This window comes from Anguilla anguilla, chromosome 1 (genome assembly GCF_013347855.1).
Source record: "Anguilla anguilla isolate fAngAng1 chromosome 1, fAngAng1.pri, whole genome shotgun sequence".
In the NCBI taxonomy this organism is placed as follows: domain Eukaryota; kingdom Metazoa; phylum Chordata; class Actinopteri; order Anguilliformes; family Anguillidae; genus Anguilla; species Anguilla anguilla.
Window position 1 is genome coordinate 75,442,756 of NC_049201.1, and position 12,396 is coordinate 75,455,151.

At 42.0% G+C, this 12,396-nt stretch overlaps 2 long non-coding RNA genes across 2 annotated transcripts; both read right to left on the reverse strand.

The window, feature by feature from the left end:
• Window positions 1-1,409: 1,409 nt before the first annotated feature.
• On the reverse strand, window positions 1,410-2,021 carry LOC118220378. The gene is made up of 2 exons (XR_004763947.1): window positions 1,977-2,021; window positions 1,410-1,653 (listed from the first exon to the last, which is right to left on the reverse strand). It is a non-coding gene; the product is annotated as an uncharacterized LOC118220378 (long non-coding RNA).
• Window positions 2,022-4,873: 2,852 nt separating this feature from the next.
• On the reverse strand, window positions 4,874-5,548 carry LOC118220371. Its single transcript, XR_004763946.1, has 2 exons — window positions 5,438-5,548; window positions 4,874-5,115 (listed from the first exon to the last, which is right to left on the reverse strand). It is a non-coding gene; the product is annotated as an uncharacterized LOC118220371 (long non-coding RNA).
• Window positions 5,549-12,396: the final 6,848 nt, after the last annotated feature.

Sequence of the window (12,396 nt, forward strand, 5' to 3'; positions counted from 1 at the left end):
GGGCTGAGACATGAATAGTCGTAATGGAGAATGTAACCATGACTCCCGTGGAGGCCTGAGACATGATTGGTCGGAGCATTGGCCAGAGAGAAAGGGTTTCAATTCCTGGGTAGCGTTGAGCTAGGTACTTAACCTGCATTGCTTCAGTACACATCCAGCTGTATAAATGGATACAATGTAAAAATGTAAAAAAAAAAAAAAAGTTGTGTAAGTCGCTCTGGATAATAGCGTCTGCAAAATGCCTGTAATAATGTAAACTGCATTATGTTTCTCTGGGTAAATTACTATCTCAGTAAAACATGCAAAAATGTCAAAATTAGGCCAAGTTACAACAAACAATATTGGCTAATTTAGCTCACACTAATGAAACAAGCTGTATTCTAAAGAAATGTTATCCAGTGTTTTCTAAATTATTTAAAAGAAAATGGGGCAGAAAATGGGAAACAATGATATATGGGAAAGAGTCACATAAAATGATATAAGCATGTGGGAAAGGCCAAGCTAAAGCTCCACAACAGGAGGAGCTAATAAGATAGGATAAAAGGGAGTGTTCGACCCCAGAGGAGTTCAGTGTGTCTTGTCTGTGTTTTGTGTGTGTTTTGTTTGTCTTTGTGAGTGTCTTGTGGAGTGCTTGTTTGTATTTGATATGCGCAGATCAGCCCGGGTTCTTGCATGGAATCTTTGAATCACCTGCAATAAATCCAGTTACATCAGACTCTGTGAAGTGTATATTTTGATGAAGCATTCAACCATGTGAGGAGAACCCCCAGATCTTCTGGCCCAGGCTGGGGCCTGTTTTCCCACAAACGGCGTTGGAAATTGATCATCACTAATTCTACCCCGGGTCTGCTACAGCATTTTAACCCGGCTCGGCAGTGTAAAGACGGCTTTCGTGGCACAAAACAGTGCCACTGCTTAGTAGCCGTGTTAGCTATGAAGGTAGCTAACAAAGCACTGTAGCTAGCTAGGTAGCTGCTAACTTGTGAGACGGTGAAGCCATGTTACATTTGGTTCAATTCGGAAATTCAAATTCATCTTTGCACTAGGCCTTCCATGCAGGCCTTTTTACAGTTCAGTTGCTTTAGCTAACTACTTAGCTTGCAGTGCTTTAGTCAGCAGGCTGTCCAATGCAGATCCTACGTGAATAAGCGCATAGTTACTCATGCTTAGCATTGTATCTAATATATAAATATTTCCCTTGTTGTCAATTGTTATTATCATAAATTATTGTCATAATTCAGTGTAAATATGATGTGTTGCAATTCTGTTCTGAATATTGTTGAAAATTCACGTTACTTTTTAAATTGTCAGTAATCTGTGGGAAATTGACTGGTGTCTAATGGGCTTAAGTATTGCAGGTAAAGTCCGTAACCCGGGCGTGAGAAGCTAAATGAACAGACACGCAGAGCTTTTTTTGTAATCATGCTTTATTGAGCGACAGTAGAATAGTTTCTGGAAGTAGCGCCTTTTATCTTTAGCAAGTGATGCCAGGGTCTGCTTAAGCCTTTAATTATGAGAAGAACCGAATGAGAAAATGCTCTGTGTGGGAGACAGAGAGAGAGAGAGAGAGAGAGAGAGAGCTCTGCACTGTCCGGCAACTTGGGACATTTCCTCTTCCTGCCTGCTCACACTGGCCCTTGCAGTGGGCTCCACCTAGGAAGAGGGAATAAAAAGATCTTGATTCCAGGTACCGTATATCCTGTGAATATTCCTAGGCCCTGAAGCCAGAATTTTATTTGCCCAAACAATACCCTATGGAGTCCCTTTACAGAGCTCTTGAGGGGTTCTTTAGTCTGAGGACTTCTTACCCCTAATATACATCAGGCAGTTTCACTTCCCTACACTTCCACTTTCCCTCTTCAGAACCTGTGTACATGGTGTGGGTGTGACAGACAGGTGTGCCTCACACAGCCGAAACGCTTCCAAACAGGATTGAATGAAAAAAAAAAAGAAAGGAGTATAAAGTCAATCCTCACCAGCAGAGATGAATTTTTTTACAGGCTTGACGGGGCCCATCGCGTGTCATGAGCTCTTGCACTAGTGGCATGAAGTATTTGCTGACCACTCCCCTGCAGATGCCTCTTACAAGGAAAGACATCCCGTTGCACACAGTGTGAAGCGCGCTCTCAATCACTGCCTGAAAAAAAAACCCACAAAACATTCACAGTTCAACTTAGCTCTTAACCACTGGAGACAGCTATCCATGGTGTAAAGCCTCCAAGCCTGTGTAAACACGTTAAAAGCTGTATGGAATTTTGTTTGCACACAAATATTAGCCAGCCTGCTAACTGGTTACAGCAGGAATAGCTGCAAAAATAGCCACTCGCTAACTGATTGGTAACAAACAAGGATCAGCATATCTAATATAGCTAGCTAGAAGAGCTAACATGGATTCTGACTAAATATAAGATTTTGCTATGTCATTTGTTGTGTCTACATCTGTAGCTAATCCATTTTTCACAATTGTACTGAACCATGCCAGGCTAGAGTTCCTGCTTGAATCCCTGTATTCTGTCATTAAATGCCATATAACTCCCAGACATGAAAAAACTCATATTTTGTATGGGAAAACCATAGCCTTTGGGCTGATGGGTATTTGGGCTCAAAATAAGCTCCTTTACCACACAATTGTACATTTGGCTGCTTTGAATAAAATTCCCAAGAATCTTTAGGAGTGAGTAATTTCATATTTCACCAGCATCTAAAGTGTTAAAGTATTTACACTCCAAATGAGGCCCTGGTGAGAGCTGAAACATTGACTGCAAACTCACACTGAAAAGAAAGGGGTGTAAAGTCAGTTCTCACCAGCAGAGATGTTTTCTTTTACAGGCTTGACTGGGCGTATCGCAAGTCATGAGCTTGTGCACTAGTGGCATGAAATATTTGTTGACCAGCATCCTGCAGGGGCCTCTTACAAAGAAATTCATCCTGTTGCACACAGTGTGAAGCATTCTCCTAATCACTGCCTGAAAAAAAAACCCACATAACATTCACAGTTCAACTTAGCTCTTAACCACTGGAGACAGCTATCCATGGTGAGAGCTGAAACACTGACTGCAAACTCACACTGAAATGAGGTCTGGTTCAGAGACTCGGATTTGGCCCTGATTCTGGCTGTGTGACTCTGAATTGGCCCTGATTCTGGCTGTGTGACTCTGAATTGGCCCTGATTCTGACTGATCTCTGAAGCTTTCTGCAGGTATGGTAGACCTGGTCGGATGCTAATGCTGTTACCTGGGATCCGTTGGGGACAGAGGCCTTGACTTTCCTCATGATAAGCTTGCAGATATAACAGACGCCAGGGATTTTCTGCCCATTCTAAACAGAAGAAGAAGGAGTAGGAGGGACGTAACTCTTTCATAACGATCATGACATTTTTGCTACTCACAGTAAATGATGAGCTAATTGGTTCAAAACTGAACCCCGATCCTGCCAGTGTAGAACATATCCAGGAAGCCCGTGGAGGGCTGAGACATGAATAGTCGTAATGGAGAATGTAACCATGACTCCCGTGGAGGCCTGAGACATGATTGGTCGGAGCATTGGCCAGAGAGAAAGGGTTTCAATTCCTGGGTAGCGTTGAGCTAGGTACTTAACCTGCATTGCTTCAGTACACATCCAGCTGTATAAATGGATACAATGTAAAAATGTAAAAAAAAAAAAAAGTTGTGTAAGTCGCTCTGGATAATAGCGTCTGCAAAATGCCTGTAATAATGTAAACTGCATTATGTTTCTCTGGGTAAATTACTATCTCAGTAAAACATGCAAAAATGTCAAAATTAGGCCAAGTTACAACAAACAATATTGGCTAATTTAGCTCACACTAATGAAACAAGCTGTATTCTAAAGAAATGTTATCCAGTGTTTTCTAAATTATTTAAAAAGAAAATGGGGCAGAAAATGGGAAACAATGATATATGGGAAAGAGTCACATAAAATGATATAAGCATGTGGGAAAGGCCAAGCTAAAGCTCCACAACAGGAGGAGCTAATAAGATAGGATAAAAGGGAGTGTTCGACCCCAGAGGAGTTCAGTGTGTCTTGTCTGTGTTTTGTGTGTGTTTTGTTTGTCTTTGTGAGTGTCTTGTGGAGTGCTTGTTTGTATTTGATATGCGCAGATCAGCCCGGGTTCTTGCATGGAATCTTTGAATCACCTGCAATAAATCCAGTTACATCAGACTCTGTGAAGTGTATATTTTGATGAAGCATTCAACCATGTGAGGAGAACCCCCAGATCTTCTGGCCCAGGCTGGGGCCTGTTTTCCCACAAACGGCGTTGGAAATTGATCATCACTAATTCTACCCCGGGTCTGCTACAGCATTTTAACCCGGCTCGGCAGTGTAAAGACGGCTTTCGTGGCACAAAACAGTGCCACTGCTTAGTAGCCGTGTTAGCTATGAAGGTAGCTAACAAAGCACTGTAGCTAGCTAGGTAGCTGCTAACTTGTGAGACGGTGAAGCCATGTTACATTTGGTTCAATTCGGAAATTCAAATTCATCTTTGCACTAGGCCTTCCATGCAGGCCTTTTTACAGTTCAGTTGCTTTAGCTAACTACTTAGCTTGCAGTGCTTTAGTCAGCAGGCTGTCCAATGCAGATCCTACGTGAATAAGCGCATAGTTACTCATGCTTAGCATTGTATCTAATATATAAATATTTCCCTTGTTGTCAATTGTTATTATCATAAATTATTGTCATAATTCAGTGTAAATATGATGTGTTGCAATTCTGTTCTGAATATTGTTGAAAATTCACGTTACTTTTTAAATTGTCAGTAATCTGTGGGAAATTGACTGGTGTCTAATGGGCTTAAGTATTGCAGGTAAAGTCCGTAACCCGGGCGTGAGAAGCTAAATGAACAGACACGCAGAGCTTTTTTTGTAATCATGCTTTATTGAGCGACAGTAGAATAGTTTCTGGAAGTAGCGCCTTTTATCTTTAGCAAGTGATGCCAGGGTCTGCTTAAGCCTTTAATTATGAGAAGAACCGAATGAGAAAATGCTCTGTGTGGGAGACAGAGAGAGAGAGAGAGAGAGAGAGAGCTCTGCACTGTCCGGCAACTTGGGACATTTCCTCTTCCTGCCTGCTCACACTGGCCCTTGCAGTGGGCTCCACCTAGGAAGAGGGAATAAAAAGATCTTGATTCCAGGTACCGTATATCCTGTGAATATTCCTAGGCCCTGAAGCCAGAATTTTATTTGCCCAAACAATACCCTATGGAGTCCCTTTACAGAGCTCTTGAGGGGTTCTTTAGTCTGAGGACTTCTTACCCCTAATATACATCAGGCAGTTTCACTTCCCTACACTTCCACTTTCCCTCTTCAGAACCTGTGTACATGGTGTGGGTGTGACAGACAGGTGTGCCTCACACAGCCGAAACGCTTCCAAACAGGATTGAATGAAAAAAAAAAGAAAGGAGTATAAAGTCAATCCTCACCAGCAGAGATGAATTTTTTTACAGGCTTGACGGGGCCCATCGCGAGTCATGAGCTCTTGCACTAGTGGCATGAAGTATTTGCTGACCACTCCCCTGCAGATGCCTCTTACAAGGAAAGACATCCCGTTGCACACAGTGTGAAGCGCGCTCTCAATCACTGCCTGAAAAAAAAAACCCACAAAACATTCACAGTTCAACTTAGCTCTTAACCACTGGAGACAGCTATCCATGGTGTAAAGCCTCCAAGCCTGTGTAAACACGTTAAAAGCTGTATGGAATTTTGTTTGCACACAAATATTAGCCAGCCTGCTAACTGGTTACAGCAGGAATAGCTGCAAAAATAGCCACTCGCTAACTGATTGGTAACAAACAAGGATCAGCATATCTAATATAGCTAGCTAGAAGAGCTAACATGGATTCTGACTAAATATAAGATTTTGCTATGTCATTTGTTGTGTCTACATCTGTAGCTAATCCATTTTTCACAATTGTACTGAACCATGCCAGGCTAGAGTTCCTGCTTGAATCCCTGTATTCTGTCATTAAATGCCATATAACTCCCAGACATGAAAAAACTCATATTTTGTATGGGAAAACCATAGCCTTTGGGCTGATGGGTATTTGGGCTCAAAATAAGCTCCTTTACCACACAATTGTACATTTGGCTGCTTTGAATAAAATTCCCAAGAATCTTTAGGAGTGAGTAATTTCATATTTCACCAGCATCTAAAGTGTTAAAGTATTTACACTCCAAATGAGGCCCTGGTGAGAGCTGAAACATTGACTGCAAACTCACACTGAAAAGAAAGGGGTGTAAAGTCAGTTCTCACCAGCAGAGATGTTTTCTTTTACAGGCTTGACTGGGCGTATCGCAAGTCATGAGCTTGTGCACTAGTGGCATGAAATATTTGTTGACCAGCATCCTGCAGGGGCCTCTTACAAAGAAATTCATCCTGTTGCACACAGTGTGAAGCATTCTCCTAATCACTGCCTGAAAAAAAAACCCACATAACATTCACAGTTCAACTTAGCTCTTAACCACTGGAGACAGCTATCCATGGTGAGAGCTGAAACACTGACTGCAAACTCACACTGAAATGAGGTCTGGTTCAGAGACTCGGATTTGGCCCTGATTCTGGCTGTGTGACTCTGAATTGGCCCTGATTCTGGCTGTGTGACTCTGAATTGGCCCTGATTCTGACTGATCTCTGAAGCTTTCTGCAGGTATGGTAGACCTGGTCGGATGCTAATGCTGTTACCTGGGATCCGTTGGGGACAGAGGCCTTGACTTTCCTCATGATAAGCTTGCAGATATAACAGACGCCAGGGATTTTCTGCCCATTCTAAACAGAAGAAGAAGGAGTAGGAGGGACGTAACTCTTTCATAACGATCATGACATTTTTGCTACTCACAGTAAATGATGAGCTAATTGGTTCAAAACTGAACCCCGATCCTGCCAGTGTAGAACATATCCAGGAAGCCCGTGGAGGGCTGAGACATGAATAGTCGTAATGGAGAATGTAACCATGACTCCCGTGGAGGCCTGAGACATGATTGGTCGGAGCATTGGCCAGAGAGAAAGGGTTTCAATTCCTGGGTAGCGTTGAGCTAGGTACTTAACCTGCATTGCTTCAGTACACATCCAGCTGTATAAATGGATACAATGTAAAAATGTAAAAAAAAAAAAAAGTTGTGTAAGTCGCTCTGGATAATAGCGTCTGCAAAATGCCTGTAATAATGTAAACTGCATTATGTTTCTCTGGGTAAATTACTATCTCAGTAAAACATGCAAAAATGTCAAAATTAGGCCAAGTTACAACAAACAATATTGGCTAATTTAGCTCACACTAATGAAACAAGCTGTATTCTAAAGAAATGTTATCCAGTGTTTTCTAAATTATTTAAAAAGAAAATGGGGCAGAAAATGGGAAACAATGATATATGGGAAAGAGTCACATAAAATGATATAAGCATGTGGGAAAGGCCAAGCTAAAGCTCCACAACAGGAGGAGCTAATAAGATAGGATAAAAGGGAGTGTTCGACCCCAGAGGAGTTCAGTGTGTCTTGTCTGTGTTTTGTGTGTGTTTTGTTTGTCTTTGTGAGTGTCTTGTGGAGTGCTTGTTTGTATTTGATATGCGCAGATCAGCCCGGGTTCTTGCATGGAATCTTTGAATCACCTGCAATAAATCCAGTTACATCAGACTCTGTGAAGTGTATATTTTGATGAAGCATTCAACCATGTGAGGAGAACCCCCAGCGCTTCTGGCCCAGGCTGGGGCCTGTTTTTCCCACAAACGGCGTTGGAAATTGATCATCACTAATTCTACCCCGGGTCTGCTACAGCATTTTAACCCGGCTCGGCAGTGTAAAGACGGCTTTCGTGGCACAAAACAGTGCCACTGCTTAGTAGCCGTGTTAGCTATGAAGGTAGCTAACAAAGCACTGTAGCTAGCTAGGTAGCTGCTAACTTGTGAGACGGTGAAGCCATGTTACATTTGGTTCAATTCGGAAATTCGAATTCATCTTTGCACTAGTCCTACCATGTAGGCCTTTTTACAGTTCACTTGCTTTAGCTAACTACTTAGCTTGCAGTGCTTTAGTCAGCAGACTGTCCAATGCAGATCCTACGTGAATAAGCGCATAGTTACTCATGCTTAGCATTGTATCTAATATATAAATATTTCCCTTGTTGTCAATTGTTATTATCATAAATTATTGTCATAATTCAGTGTAAATATGATGTGTTGCAATTCTGTTCTGAATATTGTTGAAAATACACGTTACTTTTTAAATTGTCAGTAATCTGTGGGAAATTGACTGGTGTCTAATGGGCTTAAGTATTGCAGGTAAAGTCCGTAACCCGGGCGTGAGAAGCTAAATGAACAGACACGCAGAGCTTTTTTTGTAATCATGCTTTATTGAGCGACAGTAGAATAGTTTCTGGAAGTAGCGCCTTTTATCTTTAGCAAGTGATGCCAGGGTCTGCTTAAGCCTTTAATTATGAGAAGAACCGAATTAGAAAATGCTCTGTGTGGGAGACAGAGAGAGAGAGAGAGAGAGAAAGAGAGAGAGCTCTGCACTGTCCGGCAACTTGGGACATTTCCTCTTCCTGCCTGCTCACACTGGCCCTTGCAGTGGGCTCCACCTAGGAAGAGGGAATAAAAAGATCTTGATTCCAGGTATCGTATATCCTGTGAATATTCCTAGGCCCTGAAGCCAGAATTTTATTTGCCCAAACAATACCCTATGCAATCCCTTTACAGAGCTCTTGAGGGGTTCTTTAGTCTGGGGACTTCTTACCCCTAATATACATCAGGCAGTTTCACTTCCCTACACTTCCACTTTCCCTCTTCAGAACCTGTGTACATGGCGTAGGTGTGACAGACAGGTGTGCCTCACACAGCCGAAACGCTTACAAACAGGATTGAATGAAAAAAGAAAAGAAAGGGGTGTAAAGTCAGTCCTCACCAGCAGAGATGAATTTTTTTACAGGCTCGACTTGGCCCATCGCGAATCATGAGCTCGTGCACTAGTGGCATGAAGTATTTGCTGACCACTCTTTTGCAGATGCCTCTTACAAGGAAAGACATCCTGTTGCACACAGTGTGAAGCATTATCTTAATCATTGCCTGAAAAAAAAAACCCACAAAACATTCACAGTTCAGCTTAGCTCTTAACCACTGGAGACAGCTATCCATGGTGTAAAGCCTCCAAGCCTGTGTAAACACGTTAAAAGCTGTATGGAATTTTGTTTGCACACAAATATTAGCCAGCCTGCTAACTGGTTACAGCAGGAATAGCTGCAAAAATAGCCACTCGCTAACTGACTGGTAACAAACAAGGATCAGCATATCTAATATAGCTAGCTAGAAGAGCTAACATTGATTCTGACTAAATATAAGATTTTGCTATGTAATTTGTTGTGTCTACATCTGTAACTAATCCATTTTTCACAATTGTACTGAACCATGCCAGGCCAGAGTTCCTGCTTGAATCGCTGTATTCTGTCATTAAATGCCATATAACTCCCAGACATGAAAAAACTCATGTTTTGTATGGGAAAACCATAGCCTTTGGGCTGATGGGTATTTGGGCTCAAAATAAGCTCCTTTACCACACAAATGTACATTTGGCTGCTTTGAATAAAATTCCCAAGAATCTTTAGGAGTGAGTAATTTCATATTTCACCAGCATCTAAAGTGTTAAAGTATTTACACTCGATATGAGGCCCTGGTGAGACCTGAAACACTGACTGCAAACTCACACTGAAATGAGGTCTGATTCAGAGACTTGGATTTGGCCCTGATTCTGACTCTGTGACTCTGAATTGGCCCTGATTCTGGCTCTGTGACTCTGAATTGGCCCTGATTCTGGCTGTGTGACTCTGAATTGGCCCTGATTCTGACTGATCTCTGAAGCTTTCTGCAGGTATGGTAGACCTGGTCGGATGCTAATGTCGTTACCTTGGTTCGGTAGTGGCCAGAGGACTGGATTGACCTTATGATACGCTTGCAGATGTTACAGACGCCAGGGATTTTCTGCCCATTCTAAACAGAAGAAGAAGGAGTAGGAGGGACTTAGCTCTTTCATAACGATCATGACATTTTTGCCACTCACAGTAAATGATGAGCTAATTGGTTCAAAACTGAACCCTGATCCTGCCAGTGCAGAATGTATCCATGACACCCGTGAAGGCCTGAGACATGATTGGTCAGAGCATTGGCCAGAGAGAAAGGGTTTCAATTCCTGGGTAGCGTTGAGCTAGGTACTTAACCTGCATTGCTTCAGTACACATCCAGCTGTATAAATGGATACAATGTAAAAATGTAAAAAAAAAAAAAAAGTTGTGTGTCGCTTTGGATAATAGCGTCTGCAAAATGCCTGTAATAATGTAAACTGCATTATGTTTTTCTGGGCATTTTTAGCTCACAGAAATGAAACAAACTGTATTCTAAAGTAATGTTATCCAGTGTTTTCTAAATTATTTAAAGCATATTTCTGCAATAAAGCTCATACACCGCAATTATTATTTTTAAATTGTGCAGCAAAGTATATCCAACCAATGGCAGCCTCAGCTGGATCCAGAGGAACTACAGGAGCCTGAGCCAAGTCAAAACTACACCCCTGAAGAGCATCACAACCCCAGAGGGAAGAGCATCTATAACTACAGCAAATTCCTTTCCATTCCATTCTGGGCAGCAGTGCATTATAATGCGTAAGGAGCTGGGCTTGTAACCTACATGTAAAGGTCACAGGTTCGATTCCCCGGTAGGACACTGCCATCGTACCCTTGAGCAAGGTACTTAACCTGCAACTTTGCTTCAGTATATATCCAGCCGTCTAAATGGATGCAATGTAAATGCTATGTAAAAAGTTGTGTAAGTCACTAGGGATACGAGCGTCTGCTAAATTCCTGTAATGTAATGTAATGGATTAACAGGGATATGTAGATAAAAATTCAGAATAAGTCAGCAAGTCATCCTGGGCATTAAGCTGGCACACTGAGATGTCCTTGGAAAGTCATTTTCCATAAAGCAATAATTTGTTTTTGCATAAAATGTTCCTATTATTCTATATATAATACTTGTGGGGGGGGGAGGGGAGATTATGTTTATAGATTAAAAGATTAAAGAAATGGTAGAATGGGGTATACAATTCCAAATAGAGGCTGTGCTTTTTAAGGATTGTTTAATCCAGTCTGATTTAAAAGTATCATTGACAGTAGTAAAATCATGACAGTGGAAAAATTATTATTAACAAACAAACAACTATAATATTCTGAAGGCCATTCAATTCTCCCACCGGCAGTCTATTTTTTATTTTTATTTTTTGATCTGCAAGTCCCAAAAATGGTGAGAAATTTACCATCATCCAAATGCCAAAAAATTAATAAATAAACGCTAAATAACACAAGTTTGGGGCTTTATTGTGTGGACATGAGAAATTCTGTCTGTTTACTTGCAGTAAGACACAGAAGTTAATGTTCTTAAGGGGCTGAGAGTCTGTGGTCATTGCAGTTACTTCTGTGGGAAACCCTGAAAAGCGCCAAGCTCTCGGTGCTGTAAAAGTATGCTCCATGCTCCGCCGAGGCGTAAGTTGGCGGATGACATACCTGCCATCCCGATTCATACATCCAAATGCTCACCTTCACCTCAGTTTGGAGAGCCAGATCATCCTCCGTCTCGGAGAATCCCTCATCGTGGGAATGGCCGGATGGTATGCAAGCTGTCAATGAGCAGAACGAAGAGTGTTCACTGAAGAGTGAGCTCTTTCGCAGTTTCAGTGTAACTGGGAAGAATGGCTTCCCTACGTGGTCCCCTCTGCATTAATATCAAAACTGAGATATTTTTAATCTTGCCCTGCACTTAGGGGTAAATGCTGATATTTTTTGCCCTGCAGGGGCTAAATTAAGATCATCCAATGTCAGGTTTTTTGCTAATCTATGATGACGTCTCATGGGGTTTCACCAAACAAGAGGACCAGTGTGGAATCAATGCACTATCGCTGCAGTCCCCACAACCAAAGGAAAACTTCACGGGTGCAGGGGGGCTATATAGACAGAAATGTACTATACATGACAATCTAATGTCAGTGTTCCATGTTTATTCTCATTTTGATTGGTGGAGCTCACGGTCAGAGTTCTGACCTGTTAGCCTTCAGTGTGAAACCCTGTTTAGCATGTAACCATGTTACAGAAGAGGAGGACGGCTCACCTGCGTGGACCAGCAGAAAGCAGAGGATGATGGAAGGCTTCATCTTCATGCCGTTCTCACAGGTGATCTCGACAGTGATGCAGTTATGAGATACTGTCGCTCTGGATAAGAGTGTCTGCCAAATGCCTGTAATGATACTGCCACTGGTGCTGATTTTTATAGTTCCTCAACCCTGTGACATCACTCGGTCAGATGTGTCCAATTTACCAGACACACCCGCTCCCCACAATGGATAACCATTTTC